Consider the following 26,347-nt stretch of genomic DNA (forward strand, 5'->3'; position numbering starts at 1 on the left):
CTGTAGTCGGCGTTTGTGCGACCCTAAGTCGCATCCCATAGATCTGAATCGACTCGACCCAAAATCTATACCTTAGCGACCGCACTATCGCCGCGGTTCCAACGCTGCATCTTGTGCATCGATGCGATACCCAAGTCAAGGTTGTGGGCCTGCGTTTATTTCAAGGAAAATGTCGCGCGTTGCGAATACCGACAGAATCTCTACCATCCATCACATCAATTAATCAAGTACTAGTCAAGTACAACCCATCACTCCATCCATCCCTCTCTTACACAAACTATCCCCAAAGTCATCTCTCTCTCTCTCTCTCTCTCTCTCTCTCTCTCTCTCTCTCTCTCCACCCATCCCTTTCTTACAACAACCCATCACTTTCTTACAAACAATCCATCCCCTTTCATCCCATCACATCTCCTCTCCCTCTCATTCTCTATACCATTTCCAAGCAACCTAAGGGAGTGGACGTCCAAGCAATTCCCAAGGAGAGAAAGAGCCAAGTGTGGCCCACTCCCTACGCCAAGATCTCATATCCCAACCCTTCAATCTTCATCATCCTCCATCAAAGTTGAAGCCAAAGAACTTAACATTCCAAGGAGCCTAGAAGAAGTGGAATCGGTGGGTGATTTGTAGGATTAGATTGTGTTTTTTATGATGGGTCAAGTGGGGCCTACCGATTGATCGTATGAATCTCACTTTAGACCCTAGGTGTGGCCGATGGTCCACCATGATTCATATGTTCATCCCATGATGGGGCCATTCTCCATGGGCCCCATCATGATGTTTATTTTTCCCATTGTGAAAAGGTCATCTAGACCTTGCATTTTTGGTGGGAAAGGGATCTCCACCGTTAATTTTTACGATTTAGGGCCCACATAATTTAGGACCCATTTTGATGTATGTATTGTATTTACATGGCCCACTTAGGGAGGGCCCATAGTGGCGGAGCCCCTCCCCTCTGTCGTCGTCTCTCTCTCTCTCTCTCTCTCTCTCTCTCTCTCTCTCCCTTTTTTTTCTGTTGTGGCCCATCTTGATGAATGATTAGATCCACACCATCCGATCATGAGGCCCACCTTGCTACTGCTCGTTTCTTTTTGGCAGGCCCTGGACGAAGTAAAAATACAAATATCAGTTGATCCGAAACTTTAGTGGGCCACCATGTGGACCCACTTGATGAACGTGTGGATCCACGCCGTCCACATGTATTGGGACCACCTGATGTAAGTGGTTTATCCATCGTCCACCTGTGTGGACCCCACCTGATGGACGTGCTTTATTCAGACCATCCAGATGGTGGGGCCTGGACGAGGAAAAGCACTGATATCAGCTTGATCCAACGTGTGGCCCACTAGACATTGGACCACCATGATGAAAGTATTTTATCCACCGTCCAAGTCCCTAGATGGTGGGAAACCACCTCTATGTATGTGTTTCATACACGCTGTCCATCTGTGGGGACCACCGTGATATATGTATTTTATCCCATCGTCCATTTGGATGGTGGGGACCACCATCTATTTAGTTGCTGTATTGACGTCAGCAAGCTCTATGGGTCTGATCATGAGGTATGTGTTATATTCAAACCGTCCATCTGCATAGGACTCACATGATGCAAGTATTTTACCCACATGTGTGGGTCCCATCTTGATTTGTTGTATATCCACACTGTCCATGTGTATGCCACGCCGTCCATCTATGGGGACCACCAGCTATATAGCTGTTGTATTGATGTCAACAAGCTCTGTGGGTCTGATCATGAGGTGTGTTATATCTAAATCGTCCATCTGAGTGCAACCCACCTTGATATATGTGTTGTATATCCACGTTGTCCACACGTGGACGGTGGGCCCACCTGCTGTGTAAATGCAGGGCCCACCTGCTGTATGAGTTGGGCCCACCTAAACTATCCAGGCCCACCTTGATGTGTGTTGAAAGCATGTTGTCCATCCATTTTTCCTAGACTATAGGGCTGGTCTGTGGGGCCCACCTTAATGTGTATGTTGTGCATGCTGTCCATCCATTTTTTATTAAATTATGGGCTGCTCCATAAGGCCCACTATGATGTATGTGATGCACTCGCTATCCATCCCTTGTGCCTAGCCCATGGGCCCTTGAGCGAGGCTCATTGAGATGTATGTGTGGCCCTTGTGTGAGGCCCAACATGATGTATATGTGGCCCATTTGGTGAGACCCAATGTGATGCATGTGAGGCCCTTGTATAAGGCTCAATGTGATGTATTTGAGGCCCATGGATGTGGCCCATTGTGATGTATTGAGGCCCATGGATGTGGCTCATTGTGATGAATTTGAGGCCCATGAGATATGGCCCAATGTGATGTACATGTGAGGCCCATTGTGATGTGTATGACGCCCCTGAACGAGGCCCATTGAGATGTATGTGAGGCCCTTGTATGAGGCCCAATTGTGATATGTGATTCCACCATGATGTTTATGATGCCCATTCATCTTCCTGGTTGGTATTATAATGGGCCATGCCTTGGGAACAATGATGGTTAAAAGTCCACATTGTAAGGGCAATGGTGGTTAAATGTCCATATTGTAACCCTCTTTAAGGCCCATTGTTAGGCCCATTCTCATCTTCCCATAGTGGGCTAACCCAAATCATTGGGCCCCCATAATTGTTAGGCCCATTCTTGATATGAGTGGGCTGTCTAGGCCCATCCTTGTTATAAGGAGAGATCATCATCGTATAATATGCTTAGTATGACGTCATGATACATGTCCATATGCATCATATGTATGCTTGATATGAGGAGTAATTGATCATAGCATATACCATTGGGTAGATTGTTTATAGGACTCCCTGATAGCGGACTTGCCCCACATGAGCGTGCGGTACGCTCAAGATTGTTGCATGACTGGATAGTGTGATTCATGTATCTCGCATTGTGTGACATGACTACTGTACACCCCAGCGACATTAGGGCCATAACCTTCACAGGCATATTGTGGATGACGGGATTGGACACCGAAAATTTTCTCTATATGGGGCGCGATAGATGTTCCTAGGTGAAATTCTCTAAACCCTTGTGGTATCAAGAGGTTGCTCTAACATTTAGACCAAGTGGATGCATGAGCGCCAACTACCGAATAGCAGGATGATGCACGTCCTACTGTGTCGTGGTCGGTTGGAAGGGGATGTGGCCTTACCCGCCCGAGAGGAGGGGGCAAAGGTAGGTTGAGTTTGACCAGCTTGAGGAATGGGTCCGCTATCAACGAGCTAGGCCCGATATTAGTAGACGAATAGTGAGGTCTCTTCCACTCACCTTGTTACCCGCGATGGGGCGACATTCTGGTTTGGAGTGTACTAAACCCCAGTGATATCCCAAAGATAAGCTGTATTGATGTGGATTCAGATGAGGATTGACATGCTTACATTGCATCTCACATATGACCTTTAGCTACATAGGCCTCGCATCTCATGGCCTCGGTATGGTCGATAACATTTATGCCTAGCATTGCATGGCTTGGTGTGGTCGATAGCATTTATGCCTTGGATCGCATAACCTTGGTATGGCTGATAGTATTCTTGGACTTACCAGCATATTTTTGCATTGCTCTGATATTGCATAGTTGGCACCTATCTTGCACACACACTTACACCACCCTCTAAGCTTTCTATAAGCTTATGCACGATTGTTACGTATAGGTAACACTAGGACGCCACAGCAGCATTGAGATTGGAGCATGCGACTATCTTCTGGAGCTTTTGATATTGATATTGTATTTCTCTTATGCATTGTACTTAAAAGTTTTTATAATAGAAATGTGATGATATTGTTGGTTGTTGTTTGCGGGTTATGCTTATGGTTATGCTTCTTATGAGATAAATGCACGTTGAAAATCCTCCTTGTAGGATCCCAAGATTGAAACCTGGTATATGGGTGTCAGGAGCCGAGAATGGGGTACTATGGAGGCTGTCGGTGCCGGATTCAGCGATTAGGAATTTTGCGAGCCTGGTTTCCAAGTTTGAGTCGTGACATGATTTGTGCTGTGCTATATGCCTTTTGGTTGACCTGATTGTCCCTGCATTACTTGCGCCTCAGACATTCCAAATAAGGATACTATCCATCAGTTATGTAACCCGAATCCATGACCCTTCGCTTCTGTTTTCTCTGTATGGTACTTCTTTTGAGGATTGGAATAAGTGTCTTTGTTCGAGCTGGAGTCACTGTTGGAGTTGAAGTAATGTGCTGGGGCTGAGTGTGTGATTGATGTGTAGCCTCTAAAGATGGATGGTTGAAGGATGGCTCCCCATTGCTATGGTGAGAGTCCTATCCTCTGGGACTTGATGTCCCTGCTCATTGGCTGAAAAGGCCATCACATCAGATTTGACAGCTGCTTGGGAACCTCCCCATAAACACTTCTTGATACCGCTGCACCGATTGTTGGCTGAGACATTCTCTTGATTTGGCACTGAAAGATCATCAGTACTGGGATTCAAACCTCCAGTAACCTAGGGAAGCTGGGTAGTTGCCAGATGAGCTGCTACTTTGGGTCCCACCAGGGACTTTCTCTGGACTCTACGCCCCCTGCTATCTGGCAGTATGCCCACTAAGTTGGTTCCTTGGTGATCTGTCATGAAGAAGGGAGATAAATTAACTATCTGTTGAGCTTGGAAGGTGGTTGTCAAGACACCCTGATCATTGAAGTTGTCCCTGCTATCAGGTGGGTTATGAGATGGGCTGGAGGTGGGGGTCTGCACTGTGTTAATCTAAGGGTTGTTCCTTGCTGATATCGATCTGCCTACCAACCCACGCAAGGGTGGATGAGTCGAGGGAGGCAATCTAACCATAGCCTGTTGTTTCGGGATGAGCACTTGTGTAGTTGGATGCTGCTCTACTGAAGAAATGATCATGGTTGCAGGTTGGATAGGGAGATGAGAGGGCTTTGTCTAGAACTCCTGGGAATCTACATAGCTCAAAGGATGAGAGTAGTGAAAATGGGAACCTAGAGGAGGGATTGGGGTGATAGGGTCAAGAAAGGGGCTATTAATGTTTCTGTATTCTGTTATGGGGACTGGGAACCTCCTTGACATATCCCCAATCTCGAGTGTAACACGGATAGGGGAGGGAGGTGAGGCTATGGGGCACTCAACTCGGGAGGGATTGGATAACGATGGGGTGGGTTGGATAGCGATGGGCTCCCTGCTTGGTTGTTCTATCTGTGCATGTATCTATGGGGCATAGGGCAAATAGGTGTGGGTTGGTAAGATGAGAGCGTTCCCTAGCAATACTACAACTAATAGGAGGGGGGGTGTGGATAGGCTACAAGGCACTTAACTGGGCAGGGAATCTGTGAGGCATTTCCATAGGCAGTTGGTTGGCTGGGTTGAAGATTAATAACAAACTCATTAGAGGGATGGGATGGTGCGGCATTTCCTCGAACAGTTGTAGGGCGGGAGAATGGGCCATCCCCTGGTGAAGTGAATACCATGCTGACCCAGTCTTTGGTAAGCTCTGCCACTGGAACAGTAGGATTTGAGGGTTAGTTACATCTATCGGCAATCTCTAATCTTTCGAGGATCCCGAACTGGGTAGGATCTCCCAGCAACTATCAGCTTTTGCATGCTGTGAACATTTGAATCTGGAGAAAGGAGAACTCGCACTCGAGCAAACACCTGGAAGATCCCCAAACTGGCCACGCTATCGATTTCAACGACTTCCCCAAAAGTACTAGCGATTTCTACAATTGCTGATTGAAACCAGGAGTGGGCTAGGATGCCAAACAGTCGAATCCAGAGCCCTTCGCGACCAAGCACCGAATCTGGAGACCTGGTAGCTATCTTTGTCAATCACATTTGATTGTGTAAGGATGAGTCAGCTGCAAATCTGGTCATCTCTTCTCTAGATTGGAATTTAATTAGAAAATTCATCGGGCCGATTATTGTGAAGTCAATTTGTGATGCTACAAAGTTAGATTTTGCAGACTAAATCAATAAGGTGTGAGATAGAGACTGTTTTGTTGGCCGTTGTTCCGATAAGGGCATAAGCCAGTTCAATCCTCTTTTTGGCAACCTCCTTGGTGTCTGCCACAATGGGAACAATCCCTTGTTGGGGCTCCTATGGAAGAGTAGTGGTGTGGTGATGGATCGTTTAATTGATCTGATATGCACCCTTGCTCCTAGCTGCCTCCAAGAAGCTGGTTGGGTGGGCGGGTGCCCTAGGTTCCTTGTCTTCGGTTGGGCCCTTTTTTTGCTACTGTTACTGAACGAGGCCTAGCTTCTGTGACGGTGATGATTTGCCCATCCACTCTCTTCCTGTTCAGAAAGCCCAGAGCTACGTTGGCGTCATCAATGTATAAGAACCTGATGAAAGTGTATCCCCTATGTCTCTGCACATTGGATCTGTCAGTATGTAAACATCTGTAACCTTGTCGTATCTTCCAAAAATTCTCCAGAGGTCATATGCATTGGTGTCGAAGGTGAGGTTACCAACAAAAAGGGTAAAATATTTGGGAAGGGATTTTAACGATGAGGCGTGCCACCTCACTGGGACCTGTATCCATTCGTTGGAGGCCCTCATGCGCATTTCGCTGAAGCCGCTTTGAAAAAAAAAAAAACAATTGCGCGCTAGCAGCCTAATTGCACGCTAGTTGCCATTACGCGCTAGCTGCCTTTGCAAGGCAGGTGCCTTTGAGCTCTAGCAGCCGTACAAGACGAAGCACAATATAGAGTAATGTTCAACTCCTAGCTACTGATGCGCACAGCAAGACGTTGTGTGTTAGGAGCCTTGCAAAATAGAGCACTATCCGGAGCCGTGAAAAGTAGGACATGAGAGAAGAAAGTGTGAAAGCCAGCATGTAACATGGGTGTGGTGAGGCTAGCACGTAACATGGGATGTGAGAGCAGAAAGCGGAAAGCCAACCCCCAAAGTGGGATCAACTGGTAAAGCTAGTGCGTAACGTGGGACGTGAGAGCGAAAAGCGAAAAGCGGAAAGTGCAACATGGATCCACAGACTCCCTCAAGCTAGTGCGTAACGTGGGATCCACTGGTAAAGCTAGCACACAACATGGGACGAGAGAGCAGAAAGCTGAAAGCCTGGATGACCGGAGCTTCTTATTCTAGTTCTAATTTCTAGTTTTTCACGTTTTTCTTCTTTTTATTACCTATGCTTGGCTAATCGCTTAGTTAAGGCTAAAGGGTAAACATTTTAATGGATTCTTTATGTTTTAATTCAAAGATTATAATTTTATTGATGAATTGTAATTGATGTGATTGAATTCTTAGTAGTGGTGAAGGTTTTGATATGTAAAATCCCTTGATTTATTATTAACTTCAAGTACAATAGATGTTTGGAATTCCTAGCGATTAATTACTTAGTTCTTCATAAGAGATCAATTAATTGAGATTCATACTTTATTTGGATGTTATTATTTAATTTAGTTGTTTTATCTTCTGATTAAAAGGAATCATTACACGATTCAATTGAGTTATAAAGTTGGATTGATGAATTAACAATAAGGATTGATTAATTGGGAATCCTTAAATCCTTAGTTTTCTTTTATTATTATTTTCTTCACAATTTTAATTCACTCTGATAGGAAAAACCCACAATCTATTAGCTTTCTAGTAGTGCTTTAGCCTCTAGTCCCCAGTGGATCGACCTTGGTCTTTTTGAGTATATACAAATTCGCTAACCTGCACTTGGGTTAGCTTAGTCATTAAACAGTAAGATCAGGATTTCACACACATATAAGATCACCACTTTTATTAGTGTATATGAATAATATGCATTATAAGGCCATGTGTTAATCCTAATTTTATGAGCACTGTAGAGAACTAGCCAGATTTTCATAGAAGGGGGCTACACCTTCACACTCATACAGGTGAGTTTATCAAGAATACACTTGTGATCATGCGCCTTGTTCATAAGTACTATAGAATTTATTAAGAGGTTTTACCCCATCCTCTAATATGTCACAAATAACACTATTCTAACGTTAGAATGGGACTGAAAACACAAATTTCTAAAATTAGTAACTCCTAGAAATACTCTAAAACTCGTTTGTCCCATTAAACATGTTTTCTAAGATGTCTCGTCATTTAGGTTGGGTTGCTTTCACAGGTAGTTCACTCAATTGGCTTAAGTTATATTCCCTTATTAGTACTCTCTCTCTCTCTCTCTCTCTCTCTCTCTCTCTCTCTCTCTCTCTCTCTCTCTCTCTCTCTCTCTCTCTCTCTATATTTGTATGGTGATAAGGATGGTGGGGTATGTGACCTACGTGATGTTTTTTTTTTTTTTTTTTTTTCTGATAATCTAATTTCATTAATGAAGACCACTCCTTTTTTGAGTAATACTCTAATTCTACTATACATGGTTGTGGCTTAGTGGTCTCCTTCACTATTGTATTGTGCATTATCTTGACAATTAATAGTTGCTAGTAAATTTCATAACCACTCGGCTTCCTCTGTGTCAGAGTTTAGATCTATAAGCTCATATTCTATAGTAAAATCAGAGATAATATGTAGATTGTCTTTTGATTTTCAAGTTACAACTGCTTTACCTATGAGAAAGATCGATATAACCACTGATTGCAACATCAGAAGCGGATTTCCAATCAGCATTAGAGTATTCTTCAAACACTACTGGATATCTACCATGATACAAAACATAATGCTGGGTCCTTTTTAAATATTTAAGTACTCTACAAATAGCTTCCAAGAACTCCTTATTAGGATTATTAATGAACCTACTTAGCTTTCCTGTAACATAAGGTATGTTAAGTCTGGTGCAATTTATTGCATATATGAGACTACCTTTTATACCAAATATCACAATAGCCCCACTTAGTTTCTAACTACATGAAGTTCTGTAGTTGGGAATGCAGGAAATCCATGTCCATCCATCGATCATGTCCCCCGGACCATCTGATGCACGCAATCATGTATGACATTGACTAAAAACCATGTTGGATAGGTAAAAATTTGAGGCAAAATAGAAAAGAGGCGAGATTAGGGTTTCATGAGGGGGCACCCGAGGGGCTACGCACCCTCCAGCAGGTGATCGAAGGAGGATTTTGGTACTCGGAAGAAGACATTCGACGAAGCAAAGAGCTTGTTCATCGGTAATCTTCCTTTCAATTGCACAACTGAAGATCTGTTAAAAATCTTCCAAAAATATGGAAGGGTAACAGAGGTTTTTCTTCCCCATTTCCCTGGGACAAGAAGATTTAGGGGCTATGCCTTTGTTTGATACATGTATGAAGATGATGTGCGAGCTGCAAAGGGCATGCTAGTTGGTCAGCGAATCGACGGTAGGAAGGTTTCGGTTAAGGATGCCCGACCTAAATCCCACATGTGGCCATTATCCCCTAATAGCCCCAGCCGTGGTACAGAGCATCCTGTCGCGGGGGAGCCTATGAAAAATTTTCCCACAGGGGAAGCACCTCTACTTCATAGAGGATGGGAGAAGCCTTCTACTCCAACAGGTAGATCTCATCAAGATAGGGGATGCAAGATTGCAGATCTTGTCGCAGGGGAGCCTAAGAAATTTTTTCCCACAGGGGAAGCACCTCTACTTCATAGAGGATGGGAGAAGCCTTCTGCTCCAACAGGTAGATCTCATCAAGATAGGGGAAGCAAGATTGCAGATCCTGTCGTGGTTGCCCGAAAACATTGAGAGTCGGATCTGGCCCTGGTGGGTTTCATAGGTGATAAGATAGTATCCATTCTCCAATTAATTGATGGCCTTAAGTCCTCCAGATTCAGGGCCTTCACCATAGATGTTGCTAGACTATCAGATTTTCGCTTCCTGATTTCCTTCAAAACCAAGTCCGAACTGATAGATTTTGTGGCCGACACCCCCTCCTGGGAGAATCTTGGCCTGGTTGAGGTGTTCCCTTGGTCCCCGAAGATATACCACGACTGAGAAGAAGCTTGGACAAATTGTATGGGATTTCAGCACATGCGTGGTTCGAATTTGTTATCCAAGATCTAGGAAATTCCTTTGGGAAAGTGATTCAAATCGATACCTGTTTGAGATATGGAAATTTTCAAAAATTTTCTAGGGTGAAGATTAGTCTGATGACAGGAACATCTTTTAGTGCACCACAAACTCTGGAGGTAGCTGGGAAAGCTTTCAGTATCTAGGCAAAATTAAAGAACTTTGTAGGGAATCCAATCTCCTCTCCAATAGATCTCAGATGCAAGGAGTCAGATGGTGCAGCAACTAATTCTAGGGATTGGGTGAACAACAGGTTTATAAAAGGAAAATTAGGTCCTGTGGACTGTTTTGATGGTGTTTGTAGAAATGCTAATCTCAACGGCTTGCAAGATACCAGCATCCTGCCTGTTTGGGGAAATGCCATAGAGAACCAACTCACTCCTCACCAAACGAAAGGTGTAGTGTCCCATCAGCCTTCTCCTGATTCCCAAATGGTGGAGATGGAAGTGCTAGATAGCATCCCTTTGAAGGGCCTCCCAGCATTAGCAATGCAGAAAGAAATCCAAGTTACAGATTAGAACACCTCTGCAGCTACCTAGATTCAAGCCCAGGTCCACAATCCAGTATGTTCTTCCAATCTCTGTTGATCCTGATCCAAACGGCAGCATCAAAGGTGTTGTAATGTGTTGTTCTCCTTCTCAGGTTGCTCCTGAGGGGACATGAAACCACATTCAGGGCATCTCTAGATCAGTTGATCACTCCTCTCTTAGCCCATTGAAAATTAGAGATGTAGAGGAGGAATATGATGCAGGGAATTCCCCTGCTCATACTCCGTGGCCCCAACCTGCTGTTGGAGAATCCTCTTAGCTCCCCAAAGGCCTTACTGATGGCTGCATATCAGTTTACAGGCAATTAGACCTCTCGGTCGATCTCTCTCTTTATTAGCTTCCCCACAGCGATGCGACGCCCAGAAATTTCAAAGATCAGGTGGAATGTGGTGAAGAATTTTCTAAAACAAGGAATAGGACAACGCATGTTTCCAGTCTTAATGAGCCAGTAGATAATCCTCTCTTATTCGGGGACAGGGAGCCCCTTTGGGATGTTACAAACATGCCCACTTCTCTCGATCAATACCCCAGTAGGTCTGGGAGGGTCTCCCTTGGTTTTGGGATGGACAAGTCAGTCGGTTTGCAAGGAGAGAGCTCCGTTCACAACTTAGAAGCAGATGTCTAGAAGATTAGGCTTAAAAGATTGAAGAAGAGGGTTATTTTCTCAGGGAACATCTCTGATGAATAACATCTTAATCTGGAATTCCCAGGGCATGGCCAATGCGACCACGATTCGGACTGCGATTAGACTAATTCGGGGTCATAACCCCTCTATTCTTCCCATCCTTGAGCCCATGGCCTCGGATAGGAAGAGAGTGGGTATTGGCTTAAAACTTGGATTTCACTCTTGCATCTCCAATGTAGATGAAGGCAGTAAAATTTGAATTTTTCATAGGGTTTTTCTTATTGTTTTGGTTACTGGTATGACTAACTAAATAGTGTTCATAGATGCTGGTCTGCAGAACACCCCCCTTCTCTTACTATCTATCTTTTGTTTATGTTAAATGTTCCAGACTCAACCGTAGATTCCTCTGAGACTCCATGGAATCCCTCACTTCGGGGATGAATGGGCCATGGGCTGCATGCGGTGATTTCAATGCTGTCATAGACTCTTCTGAAAGACTAGGAAGTAGAAGGCAAGATCAAGCAAGTTCTACAAAATTTAGAAAAGCTATTGACAAGACCGGGCTGTTAGATGCAGGTTTTAATAGGAACCGGTTCACATAGTGTAACAATCAAGCAGGTAGCTCGAGAGTGTGAGCTAGGCTAGATAGACTCCTTTGTAATGCGGATTGGGTAAACAAATTCTCTAGCTTCCAGGTCAATCATCTTCTAAGGATGAACTCTGACATTCCCCACTTCTATTGTCTTTTCCCACCCCTGTCTTCTGTTGAGGGTTAAATATTACATATTAGATCCCAGTTATTGCTTGGTTTTACATGATGTTTAATGTCCTATTTAAATCATGTTTTTGTTGCAAGGTGAATTAAGAGCTTGGATTGAAAAAGGCTACTACAAGCATGGATTTAACGTTCAGAAATCACCAAGGTAAGGGACGGACCTTAGGGGACCAAGATCAAAGAATTTACACGCCAGAGATCTGAGAAAATCAAGTAATTTACGCTAAAGAGGCCTAAAAATCGTTTAGAATTCAAGATCACAAAGTTCCTACCATCTATTCGACTCAAAACTTTATATCTGGATTGAGGACCATAAATTAACCGTACACATCGAAATTCAACCCTTGGATCTTTGTGGAAGTGGCTGTTAGATGCAGGTTTTAATGAGAACCAGTTCACATGGTGTAACAATCAAGCAGGTAACTCGAGAGTGTGGGCTAGGCTAGATAGAGTCCTTTGTAATGCGGATTGGGTAAACAAATTTTTTGGCTTCCAGGTCAATCATCTTCTAAGGATGAACTCTGACCATTCCCTACTTCCATTGTCTTTTCCCACCCCTGTCTCCTATTAAGGGTCAAATATTACATATTAGACCCCAATTATTTCTTGGTTTTACGTGCATGACAATATTTAACGTCCTATTTTAATCATGTTTTTGTTGCAAGGTGAATTTAAGAGCTTGGACTAAAAAAGGATACTAAAAGCATGAATTTAATGCTCAGAAATCACCAAGACAAGTGACGAACCCCAGGGGACTAAGATCGAAGAATTTATACGCCAGAGATCTGAGAAAATCAAGCAATTCACGCTAAAGAGGCCTAAAAATCGTCTAGAATGCAAGATCACAGGGTTCCTACCATCCGTTTGACTCAAAACTTTATATCTGGCCTGATGACTATAAATTAACCGTACACGTTGAAATTCAGCCCTTGGATCCTTCTGGAAGTGGCCCAACGGATAGTTTAGCCTACAAATCACTGATCTGGGGCCCACCTAATATCTAGATATGCTTCAATTTTGGTCTCAACCCATTAAAGTGGATGAGAGGGAGGATGGATGGAGCAGATTTCACATACACATCACAGTGGACCCCACATGTGCATTGTGCGTACACAATGCGCACGTGCACCAGCCATGCACCAAAAAGCATAAGATCTGTCAGTGCCCTCTGACCGATTCTTTTTTAAAAAAATTAAAAAACGGCTAGCGGAAGGACGCTGGCCGGACGGATGATCTTAGTGGGCCCCACCCATAATCCCGATGGACGATCTGAACCATTCATTTACCCCGGGGGTGGACACGACCCTAGCCATATTGAGATTTTGGTCCCATGCACACATACACACATGGATTACCAGAAAACATAGGATGAATGACGAGTTGATTTGATACAGTGAACCGCACCAAAACTCGATTAAAACTATTCATTTTTAACTGAAATTTCACCAGAAATCTAATGAACAAGGTGGATTTCTCTGAAAATATCACTGCGGGGTCTACTTAGCATCTCAGCGCATGTTCTTTCGCACCATACGCACGTTCGGTTTTCCTGGACGTTGCGGGGCATTGTACGGCCCAGATGATGATCGGATCTTTAATCCGAATCATTCAACAGCTCGGGAATGGGGTCTTTACCCCAACCATGGAGGCAAAATCGATTATTGGACTGTCCACCGTCCGAAAATTCCGTCAGAACGAAACTCGATTTGCATTTTTGCAGCTTCGCACGCAAGGTGCTGCGTAAACGCCCGACTGACCTTTCGTACCGACTCCAGTAGCTTCTCTAGCCAACCTCAAAGCTCTATAAAAGGAGAAGAACGTGAGGGGATGGATTCATCTTTTTTTTAACACACCCCCACATACTCACGCCTTAGTGGGATTTCACCACCTATGGATACTCGATCCCTAGACCAGGTGTTGAAACTCCTAAGAGTCTACCACCGGAGCAGGAGTAAGGATACGGGGATGGATTCATCTTGAACGTGAAGAAGAGAGAGAGAGAGAGAGAGAGAGAGAGAGAGAGAGAGAGAGAACGGGCATGGGCTGGCTTTGGCTGGGAAATTTTCTTCCTTCTTCCTTCTTTGTTTTTTTTCTTTGATGCCAGCCTCATTATGTCTATGACAGGCTAGACCTCTTAGCTAGGGCTAAGAGGTGAAGCTTGTAATGTGATGGAAGATTTTTCTTTATGCCTTTTGATCCATGTTTAAACTGAACTGATATTGATTCTAGTTTGATTATAAGGAATGTTTCTAGTTTTTAATGGTTTATTGTGACTTAAATTACAATGGAACTGTGATAGCTTTAAGCATGTTCTTTTCATTATTATGATTATGAAGTTAGAAAGCTCTGTTATTCACCATCATCCCTTGGACATGGTTAGATGATGGAATCCTTCATAACATTCATATATCTCTCAGATTGGTTGTGGATTGGTTAAATTTTGTTGTTTGCTTTATCTCATAGGCATGGTTTTGTGATGGAATCAAGTTTAATTCTCATACCTCTCATCTCTTGAAAACTTGATCAATGGAAGTTCAGATTTGATTTTTAAGGTTATATCTTCCAACTAGATGAAGATGGGACTCTAAGTCTGGTTGTGTTCATGAATCAAGCATAGATCTCCCTAATCTCTACAAGTGGATCCTTGGAATCCCTATTTTCCCACCTTTTTACAAGTTTTAGTTTAAGAGTTCACCATTATTCCCTTAATTTCCCTAATTTAGATTACAACTTCTTCTAGTTCTAGTCCTGGTTACTTTCAGATTACGTACAAGGTTCAGTCCTTGTGGATTCGACCTCGGTCTTATCGAGATTATTACTACATTCAACCCTATACTTGGGGTGGTGAATAAGTTTTTGGCGTCGTTGCCGGGGACTGATGGTTACGTTCTTCTGAGATTAACTAGTTTTATAATTAGGTTAAGATTAGTTTTTTTTTTTTTTTTAGATTTAGGTTTTTTTTATTTGATTTCTAGAAACTAACGTAATTTTCCTGTTTTGTAGGACCCTGATATAGGCTTTCTAAATTGGTAATATCTTTTAATTTTTTCTTCCTTTTTAATTTTAGGATTAGGTCTTATTTTCTAATATTTAGAAACTTTCTATTTTAGGTTTTTAGAAACTAACTTACTTTCTAAATTCACTACAAGAAATCCTACCTTTAGCGATGAAAATTTTCGTCGCTAAAAGCTAAATTTTCGTAGCTAAAACATTTTAGCGACGAAAATTTTCGTCGCTAAAAAACCGAAGCAAATGGTTTTTAGCGACGAAAAATTTTAATCGTCGCCAAACGGAAGCTTTTTCGGCGCAAAAAAAAATTTGCAAAACTTTTAGCTACGAAAATTTTCGTCGCTAAAAAATATTTGCATCACTGTTAGCTACGAAATTGTTCGTCGCTAAAAAATATTTGCAAAACTTTTAGCTGCGATAATTTTCATCGCTAAAAAATATTTATAAAACGTTTAGCTACGAAAATGTTCGTCGGTAAAAATTTTACAAAAGTTTTAGCTACGAAAATTTTCGTCGCTAAAAGTCTCTTTAAAAAAAAAATATTCCTGCACAAAATTCCTGATATATACCTGTTATAATATATTTCATCATATTCATCTTGATATACAACTATTATATAATATATTTCATCATATTCACATTCACATCCATCTAAACCCAAACTAGTAAATCCATCCAAACATAAACTACATTCATCCAAACACAAACAATCTTATCCACATCACATTCATTCATACATAAATACATATAAGCTTAACATCATAAACAAAAGTACCCTAAACTTAAACCTTAACCTAAACCTAAACCTAAAACCTAAACTATATCCTATAAGTTTAGGTTTAGGAAATTGGGTTCGGGTTCGGAATCGGGTTTAGGTATGGGTTTTCAAGTTTAGGTTTAAGTTTAGGTTTAGGTTATAGGTTTTGAGATTTGAGAATAGGTTTAGGTTAAGGTTATAAGTTTAGGTTTAGGAAATCGGGTTCGGGTTCGGGATCGGGTTTAGATTTGGGTTTTCAAGTTTAGGTTTAGGTTTAGGTTAGGGAGTTAAGATTAGGATTAGGTGTAGGTTTAGGTTAGGGATTTGAGAATACGTTAAGGTTTAGGTTTAGGAAATTGAGTTTAGGTTATAAGTTTAGGTTATAGGTTAAGGTTTAGGTTATAGGTTAAGTTTTAGGTTTAGGTTAACGTTATATAGGTTTAGGTTAAGGTTATAGGTTTTGGAATTTGAGAATAGGTTTAGGTTAAGGTTATAAGTTTAGGTTTGGGAAATCGAGTTCGGGTTCGGGATCGGGTTTAGGTTTGGGTTTTCAAGTTTAGGTTTAGGTTTAGGTTAGAGAGTTGAGATTAGGATTAGGTGTAGGTTTAGATTTAGGGATTTGAGAATACGTTAAGGTTTAGGTTTAGGAAATCGGGTTCGGGTTATAGGTTTAGGTTTAGGTTAGGTTATAGGTTAAGGTTTAGAAAATTGAGTTTAGGTTATAGGTTTAGGTTATAAGTTAAGGTTATAGGTTAAGGTTTAGGTTATAGGTTAAGTTTTAGGTTTAGGTTAAGGTTATATAGGTTTAGGTTCTGGTTATAGGTTTTGAGATTTGAGAATAGGTTTACGTTAAGGTTATAAGTTTAGGTTTAGGAAATCGGGTTAGGGATCGGGTTTAGGTTTCGGTTTTCAAGTTTAGGTTTAGGTTAGGGAGTTGAGATTGTAGGTTTAGGTTTAAGGATTTGAGAATACGTTAAGGTTTAGGTTTAGAAAATCGGGTTCGAGTTCGAGATCGGGTTTACGTTTGGGTTTTAGGTTTAGATTTAGGCTATAGGTTTAGGTTATAGGTTATAAGTGTAGGTTTAGGTTTAGGTTTTAGGTTTAGGTTTAGGTTATAGGTTTTGAGATTTGAGAATAGGTCTAGGTTATAAGTATAGGTTTAGGTTTAGGTTTTATATTTAGGTTAAGGTTATAGGTTTAGGTTTAGGTTATAAGTGTAGGTTATAGGTTTAGGTTTAGGTTAGGTTATAGGTTACGGTTTACGGAATTGAGTTTAGGTTATAGGTTTAGGTTATAGGTTTTGAGATTTGAGAATTGGTTTAGATTAAGGTTATAAGTTTAGGTTTAGGAAATTGGGTTCGGATTCAGGATCAGGTTTAGGTTTGGGTTTTCAAGTTTAGGTTTGGGTTTAGGTTAGGGAGTTGAGATTAGGATTAGGTGTAGGTTTAGGTTTAGGTTTAGGGATTTGAGAATACGTTAAGGTTTAGGTTTAGGAAATCGGGTTCGGGTTATAGATTTAGGTTTAGTTTAGGTTATAGGTTAAGGTTTAGGAAATTGAGTTTAGGTTATAGGTTTAGATTATAAGTTAAGGTTATAGGTTAAGGTTTAGGTTATAGGTTAAGTTTTAGGTTTAGGTTAAGGTTATATAGGTTTAGGTTTAGGTTATAGGTTTGGAGATTTGAGAATAGGTTTAGGTTAAGGTTATAAGTTTAGGTTTAGGAAATCGGGTTCGGGTTCGGGATCGGGTTTAGGTTTGGGTTTTCAAGTTTAGGTTTAGGTTTAGGTTTAGGTTAGGGAGTTGAGATTAGGATTAGGTGTAGGTTTAGGTTTTGGGATTTGAGAATGCGTTAAGGTTTAGGTCTAGGAAATCGGGTTCGGGTTCGAGATCGGATTTATGTTTGGGTTTTAGGTTTAGGTTTAGGGTATAGGTTATAAGTGTAGGTTTAGGTTTAGGTTTTAGGTTTGGGTTATAGGTTACAGGTTTAAGTTAAGGTTTAGGTTTAGGTTTGGGTTTGGGTTATAGGTTTTGGGAGTTGAGAATAGGTTTAGGTTATAAGTATAGGTTTAAGTTATAAGTATAGGTTTAGGTTTAGGTTTTATGTTTAGGTTAAGGTTATAGGTTTAGGTTTATGTTTAGGTTAGGTTATAGGTTAAGGTTTAAGGAATTAATTTTAAGTTATAGGTTTAGGCTAAAAGTTAAGGTTATAGGTTAAGGTTTAGGTTATAGGTTTAGGTTAAGGTTTAGGGAGTTGAGATTAGGATTAGGTGTAGGTTTAGGTTTAGGGATTTGAGAATACGTTAAGGTTAAGGTTAAGGTTTTGGGATTTGAGAATAGGTTTAGGTTATAAGTATAGGTTTAGGTTTAGGTTTAGGTTATAGGTTTAAGTTTAGGTTTAGGGAATCAAGTTCGGTTTCGGGTTCGGATCGGGTTTAGGTATTCTCTAGTATTATCAACTATTGAACCTAGCATTATCTACTACATACTAGTACCATACAACCAATATTGGGGCACCATACCATAAGCTACAAGAATTTCATGTCCCCCCTAAACAAGGTATCCTCCATTGATAACACACACACACACACACACACACACACACACACACACATATATATATATATATATATATATATTATAAGTTCTTTATTTTTCACTTACATTCGCAAATACATTCATCATCCATCCAAGTTATCCAACCCACTTATTATCAATCAACAGGCAAAAGAGTAATTCTAAAGATGTACATGCTGATTTTTGAGACGTACATTTATCATTGTGGGGCTCACCCGACCAAAGAGGAAAGGGATTGGCCTAGTACAACAAATTTATTTAAGTTTTGCTTACTTGGAGGGAAATGAGAACACTTGAAAGAGATGGCCCATGTGTCATGGATATGTACAGCAAGCTTCTCAACAGGGACAACAACCATCACAGCTTCAAGCATTGGAACAATCGTGCCTGCAACACAGGAAAGAAGCTTGTAAAGAAAAAAAAAAACCAGAATAAGTATCTGGTTAGGCATGCTAAGATCTTAATTATCATGCATTAATTAACAGTGTATATGCATCCCTGTAATTAACACAGTTGTGATTGGAGACTTGTGCTTACTACTGCTTCGATTGTGGTGCGTCCTGGATAGTGCTCCTGTGCGGGAGTTCATATTGATAGTGTATATGCATCCCTGTAAATTCCACTCATGTTACTACAAATGCTGAGATGTGATTTCTCAAACTAATAGAGTGCATAAATGAATGAATAAGCACACACCTGGGCATCACCATAAAAAATAAGCTGACCAGTATGATCATTGTCCATGGCAGTGATCTCATTCTCAAAGAGAGCTTTGTTAATGAAGCGACCGGTGCTAAAATTGATCACCTGGAGTCAAATATGTTTTTCACAAACATGGGCAAAGGAAGCAATCAGAACTCAATGATGTAATGAAAATACACTACCTTAATCTCTCACAATAAACGCATGCAGTTTTCATTGTTTCTGTCAACTCCTGGATGAAAAGTTTACAACCAAATAGCAGGGTTCTCTCAGTGACAGAATTCTTTCATTTGTATGGCAATGCATTCATTAAGGCACTGTCCGATCTCGGCATGAAGATGGTTTCTCTAATTTATATAGATTTTTCTTTTATTAAAATTATAGGTGCAGTGACTGAAAGAAAGGCATAAGCTACTGACATCAGCCCAAACCATGGCTAAGGCTTCAACTTGGGCCAGGCTCAACCCAATCCCACTTGCCTAACCTGATTATTCCAAGGTGGGGATATTTAATTCTCTATCAATGCCCTCAGTCCACTTGAGTTGGGTTAGTTGGTCTGGGATCGGGGTCCCAGCACATGCCAACCTAACCCAATTTTCAATCTTAATCAGTGAGCTATGAAATCGAGATTTGGATAGGCCCAGTAACCAAATACATAGCCCACGTAATGATATGCAATTCTATACCCACAGCAGAACACATGGCACAAATGTACATTTAGTTGGAAATCCTTCCATGGGGCCCACCTACAAAGGGGCTATTTGCTGGTCCCATAATTGTTGCTTGCCAGTGGAACATGTCTTCAGCAACAAGACCTATGATCATATAAAATATCCAATTCAGAAAAGCTAAAACAACAATATAGATTTTGAGGAAAAGAAACATCAGAAAAGGAAAAAAGAGAAAAAAATGGCACAAACCAGCATTGCCACCAAATGAAACAGTTATGAAACATGATAAACCACTTCTAGCTATCAGGCCACCAAGTGAATTTCAATCAAATCAAACACTACAAACAAACATACTCCTGTACAAGTCATCAATATCAACTAAAAAATCTATTTTCTTTTATATTGAACGGAGGAAAAATGAGTTAATAGAAATTAGACAACCTTCAAATGGGCTGCAGGCAGCAGCCTTGTCCTTTTCAGTAACACTCTAGTTCACTCCACAGCATAATGCAGCGCCAGTCTCAGCCCATTGAATCTCTTCAGCGTTCCAAACAATAGAGATCTCAACAACCTTGGTTGTCTTTCACATATGCATTTCAAATATTAAAAAAGAGCTTCCAAAATATACGAGATGTGAAGTTCAATTACCTGACACCAAATACAGTAACTGGTTTCTCACCAAAGAGAAGGGTCTTGGAGTCCTTCACCTTGAGATCATGATCTTCTATTGCCCATGGACACTATCATACTTAAACATGTAAGTCTGCATGCACCACAAGATAGTAACAAATGGCACCTTCACGTACACACACGCATGTTTATATGAACCCCACATTTGATTGATGGTTCATATTAAAATATTGCAATAGCTAATATTGGCAATCCTTCCATGGGGCCCACCTTCTCCATGGGGCCAGGCTCATAGAGGTTGCTTGCAGTCTAGGAGAAGAAAAATGGTGACTGCCACATGTGTATTTGCTATTACTATTACTTGATGCTTTTAGCAACTATGCACTTCACACTTAGCTATCCGTCATTTATCAAGGCCACAATAACTAATACACCATTGGTGCGCATGCAACCACTTCAATTACTATATTAATAGGATTGGGATTTCTACCTTTTTCAATTGCAATAAAAAATCTTGGCCATATGTGTACTTTTTCGAGTACTTCATTGTTAAGTATAATTATAGTTTTTCAGCTGATTTGTTTATTCAATAAGAAAAGTATTTTGATTAGATGCATGTGATTAGCAAAAAATTTTATTCAAACAAATGTAGAATAAAAATGAATGGTTTTATGGCTATTATTACTTTGTCCTAAGTCAATTCCAATTAAATCAAATATGATAATCCAATTCCTCTAGAACCTATCACAAAAATACCCTTTGAAGGATATAGAGTCAGGTGGAATAAAAAGGCCACTACATATGGGAGTGGATTAGGTGTTACCCTAATAACACCATAGTGTGTATTTTCCTGAATGTGGGACCCACCTTGATGTATGTGTTATATATCTACATCGTCCATCAGTTTTTCCCGTAGGTTGTAGGACATGGTCTAAAAAAGAAGCCGATCGAAATCTCAAGTACATGTATCAAGGGTTGAATGTCGACCATTAAATTATTATTTTTTTGGAGCTATTGTGTGATCTTACCAACATGTTGGATGAAAAATAAATACTATTGTGGCCGTTAGGAAGTTTTTAATGGTGGGTGTTCAATGACCAATATTTCTGATGGCGTGGTCTACTTGAGATTTAGATTTGCTTCAATTTTGGCAATGATGTGGATATACAACACATAAATCAAGGTGGCAAGTTAACATTACAGTGGGCCTTATGGAGTTTTTAATGATGGGTGTTCCTATGGTGGGGTCCACTTGAGATTTGGATTGCTTAATTTATAGGAGTATACCATAAAATCAGATGGAAAAACTGATGGAGGCATGGATATGCATCACATACATCAAGGTGGGTCCCACAGTTAGAAAACACCAACTACGGTGTTAACGGGTAACATCTAATCAGCTTCCCTTCTTAGTTTACGTGAACCAAAATCATGCATATTTGATTAACTGGCCATTGGATGTGTGGAAATTTATTGGACGGCTGAAAATGAAAAAATAAAAATAAAATCCAACCGTCCAATTTCAACAAACAAGTGTTCACCAACCAGCAGTTATTCGATGGTTTTTTGGACGAGTTAATAAATGACATGTCGATAATCATTTTGCGTGCATATCAAGTCCATAAGCAGCCGGAGTATCAAATAATCGATTGTGGGCTGTGATTCAGCACGTGGGGAACCTTGTACCGGAAACGGATTGGCTACTCCCCCTGACACCATCCAATAGCTGGTGGTTGGTGCTCTGTGGGCGCCACCATGATGTATGTGTTTCATCCATGCCGTTCATTTACTGTTCTAGATTATTTGTGTGCTCATAAAGGTGGTGTGTCTATGACGACTAACCCGTTCAACGGGTATCCCACCATGACGTCCATGTGAACCAATAACCAACCCAATCTAAACATCTCATGAGCACACAAATTTGGACCATTTTGGGTGGTTTGCCTTGATTTTTATGGTGTGGCCCACCTGATGGCTGGATTGGCCTGATTTTCAGCTTGCACGAACACAATAGGGGTACGGTCCTTGAAAGAGTGGAACAATAGAACAGGATTCGTGTAGCCAACCCCAATTAGTTGGAATAATGCTTTGAGATGATGACGACAACGATGATCATAATGGTGGAATGCACCTATTGGACAGGTTGGATGTCATACAAACACCAGGCAGGCCCAACAATGCCTCCACTACATCTTTAGCACTCTATGGTACTTTGAAGAAGTTGAGTCCTTATTTCATAAAATCTGGAATTCTAACAGCTTGGCAAATGCCTAAAAATGAGTTCATCTGATTTTCGTTGACAATAATTATGTATCAGAGATCTTGATCCCTAAGACATAATGAGATCAAGATCTCTAATACATCATTAGTGTCAATATAATGAGATGAACTCATTTTTCGGCATTTGCCAAACAGGACAAATAATTTACTAGGAAAAATGAAAACAATTTTGATAATAACCAACAAGAAATACGCCAGTGGTAAGCAATAGAAATGAAGTAACTTCTTACATGGCTTACTTGGTTTTAAAAAACTCTGGACTGAGAACCTAGAAAACTTGAACAACCAACAAGATTCAACCAGGACCCAGCAAGTTATACCTCTAATTTTATGTATTTGTAAATACAGGAAAATGCATCAACGCTTGCAATACTAACTCAAGTTTTTCACCAAGTCAGTTGCATTATTTGCCGTTTCTATTCCAGACCAAATGAATTACACCAAGAACAATTTCATCTTCCACGTGGATCAAGACATTTCAGAGCAGCAAAGTATTTTCTAAGTATTACATAGAGGCCGGTCAAGATTAGTATTTCAAACTAATCTAGTTTACAAGCAGAAGGTGGGGATGCATATTCCAAACAATCTGAAGTCACTAACAAATGAAAATACGAGGGAGAAAAGAAACATATCCAAATACAGTAACTGGTTTCTCACCAAAGAGAAGGGTCTTGGAGTCCTTCACCTTGAGATCATGATCTTCTATTGCCCATGGACACTATCGTACTTAAACATGTAAGTCTCCATGCACCACAAGATAGTAACAAATGGCACCTTCACATACACACATGCATGTTTATATGAACCCCACATTTGATTGATGGTTCATATTAAAATATTGCAATAGCTAATATTGGCAATCCTTCCATGGGGCCCACCTTTTCCCATGTCTCTCAACTTTCAAGATACACTTCCATTGGAGATTCACGGCTGGACAATACTTGTTAATCATATTTGAAGAGGTATGATCATTGATATGGATTTTTCTATCATGTAGGCCTCATCTTTGATTGCTCGCATTTAAAGCATTCTTTCAAAACAAAACAGGAACCTTATTCTTGAATCTTGATATCAGAAATCCATAGTTAATGCAAGAAAGAACCCTTATGCTAAAGAACCCCTATGCTAGGAAGACAACTAGTTGTGAAGAAGGTGACCCATCTTATGAGTGGAACAACCTGATTTTTTAACATGTGACCTTGTGGGGCCCACATTTTCAACAACATAGATGTCCTGCACACGTTCCACATTGGCACCAGAGATGGATTGTACATTAAGTTAAACTACAACTGATTGTAGGAGATCATTTGCACTTATAGATTCCAGATAGATTTAATTAATGTTTGAGACAGAGCATCAAACTTCTTACACAACTGAATTACATCAAAACCACAATATCCCGTCTATCTTTCTAAATGAATTCCACAAACATCTCAGTACAGTTCATGATTTCCACACAAACACAACAAAATTTGCTGAAACAACAGAAAAAGGAAAAAATGATTGCGATACAACAATATGCAAGAACAAATTCATACAAACTTACATTATCATACTTCAAACTATAAACTATAAAATTTAAAAAAAAAAAATCAAATCGACAATGACAAAATCGAAACGAGAATTTACCAAAAGTAAAGAGATTGGTGCTCCAATTCTCCTTGATCGGCAAAGGTTTTCCAATTTCCAGCCCCATTTCGGCCATTAAAGAGCTTATGAAGAATGGTATCTTGAATTGCAGCTTCCAACAACAGAGAGATCGAAAATCCCCACAAAAGCTTTTTAAAAAAATGAATGTAGAATTAATAAGTTTAGGGGAGAGAGAGAGAGAGAGAGAGAGAGAGAGAGAGAGAGAGGATTTAAGAACGGAGAGATTTAGATTTTCCTGAAATGAAAGAATAGGGTTTTGCGAATTAGGGTTTTGGAGAGAGATTCAGAGAGGAAAAGGGATTGTGGTACCTGATTCGAGAGGATACAATATTCTTGAGAGAGATATGGAGAGACCTTAAATCACGGCTCTTTTTGGGCACGGATTGGGTACCCACCAGCATGGAGCTATAGAGAGAGGGAGGAGGAGGAGGAGGAGGAGGAGATGAAAGGATTTTTTTTAGAGAGAGAGAGGGAGTGGGAGATGAGAGGGGTTTTTTGGGCGCGGCTCCATTCTGAGCGCGCGCCCTTTTTGGGCGTGGATTGATTCCCACCGGACAAAAGTTGAAATCCAACCTGTCCAAGCTCCGTGGGCCCCACCATGATTTATGTATTTCATCCGTTATGTTCATCCATTTTTAAATATCATTTTAGGGATTTATTCCAAAAATGAGAGGTACATAAATCTCAGGTGTACCACTCCACATGAAAACAATAGTGATTGGATATCCATCATTAAAATACTCCTAAGGCCCACTGTGCTGTTTGTTTGACATCCAATCTGTTTATTATGTCATACAGGCCTAGATGAAGGGGAAAAACAAAAATCATCTCGATCCAAAACTTTTATGGCCCCCAAAATGTTTTTAATGGTTGACACTCATTCAACACTGTTTCCTATAATGTGGTCCATTTCAGATTGGGATATACTTCATTTGTGGTCTCATATTGTAAGATGATTTTTTAAAATAGATGGACGGCATGGATGAAACACATACATCATGGTGGGGCCCACGGAACACCAACCACCAACCATATACGGAACTTGGGTGGGCCATACCATCTAAAATCACGTGAAGACATGCCTAAAACATATAAAAGCACTTGTGGGCCCCACCTGAATTTTGGATGCATCTGAAACTTGGTATGACCCCTCATCCAAGTGGCACACACATAATGGATGGGTAGGATTTGTGGATCACATCTCTGTGTAGGATATGAGCCTCACAATCATAGTCAGAATTCACATATACCTAATGGAATCTGCTCATCTTTGATAAGACTGTGCGCCATTAAATGAATAGGATTTTAAAAGTATCTATGAAATATTAATGATGGATATCCAAGGTTAAGGTTTTCATAGGGTGTGGCAACCATCCATTACACATGCTATACATGTATATAAGTTCACACCATCCAAATCATCGTCCCACAACAATTGAGGAGCGATAGGAGATAGTCTTATAGGACTTTAGATGGAGCAAGTACGAAAATCACGGTGGTAGGAATTGAACACTCAAGTAGACCACACTACACTGTTGAAACTTTCTTAGGACCCACCATAATGTTTATTTGTTATCCAACCTATTTATAAAGTCATATAGGCTCGGATAGAGGGAATAAAAAAAAAAAAAAACAAATATCACCTAGATTTAAACTGTTGTAGGCCCAAGAAGTATTCAACAGTAGGCAGTCAATCTCATTTGTGTGGACCACCTGAGAATTAGATTTATTCATTTTTAGGTTCATGCAACAATTATTTTAGGAAATATAACAAGCTCAGCATGAGTATGACGGTTCATACCCATGCCATCTCCCCTACATTCATACATGTGTACATGAACCCGGACAGTCCAAGAGTTGGATCCCACCTTAGATGGGTCATAATTTGAAAAATGATCTGATCAAATGATCCAAGTATACTGATTGATGGACTTACACATATTGAATGTGTACCTTTGCCGATACTTTTTAATCATCCATTTAGAGCCCCTTGTTTAGACAGTTTGGATCATAAATCAGTGTAATGTTTGGTTAAGAAGTAAGAACTAATCATATGTTCTCTCTCTTTTAATTTGTTTTTTTCCCTATAAGATTGTTTGTGTTTGGATGAATGCAGTTTATGTTTGGATGAATGTAGTTTATGTCTCGATGAATTTACGTTGTTTGGG

At 40.5% G+C, this 26,347-nt stretch overlaps 1 long non-coding RNA gene across 2 annotated transcripts; it reads right to left on the reverse strand.

Annotated features, from left to right (window-relative positions):
* Window positions 1–19,617: 19,617 nt before the first annotated feature.
* On the reverse strand, window positions 19,618–24,633 carry LOC131237635 (uncharacterized). 2 transcript variants are annotated; one of them, XR_009167349.1, is made up of 4 exons: window positions 24,159–24,633; window positions 20,268–20,415; window positions 20,061–20,156; window positions 19,618–19,763 (listed from the first exon to the last, which is right to left on the reverse strand). It is a non-coding gene; the product is annotated as an uncharacterized LOC131237635 (long non-coding RNA). The 2 variants fall into 2 exon arrangements; XR_009167348.1 differs by having other exon boundaries at window positions 20,061–20,415.
* Between the last annotated feature and the right edge of the window lie 1,714 nt (window positions 24,634–26,347).

The sequence above is a fragment of the Magnolia sinica genome, chromosome 2 (assembly GCF_029962835.1).
Source record: "Magnolia sinica isolate HGM2019 chromosome 2, MsV1, whole genome shotgun sequence".
In the NCBI taxonomy this organism is placed as follows: Eukaryota; Viridiplantae; Streptophyta; class Magnoliopsida; order Magnoliales; family Magnoliaceae; genus Magnolia; species Magnolia sinica.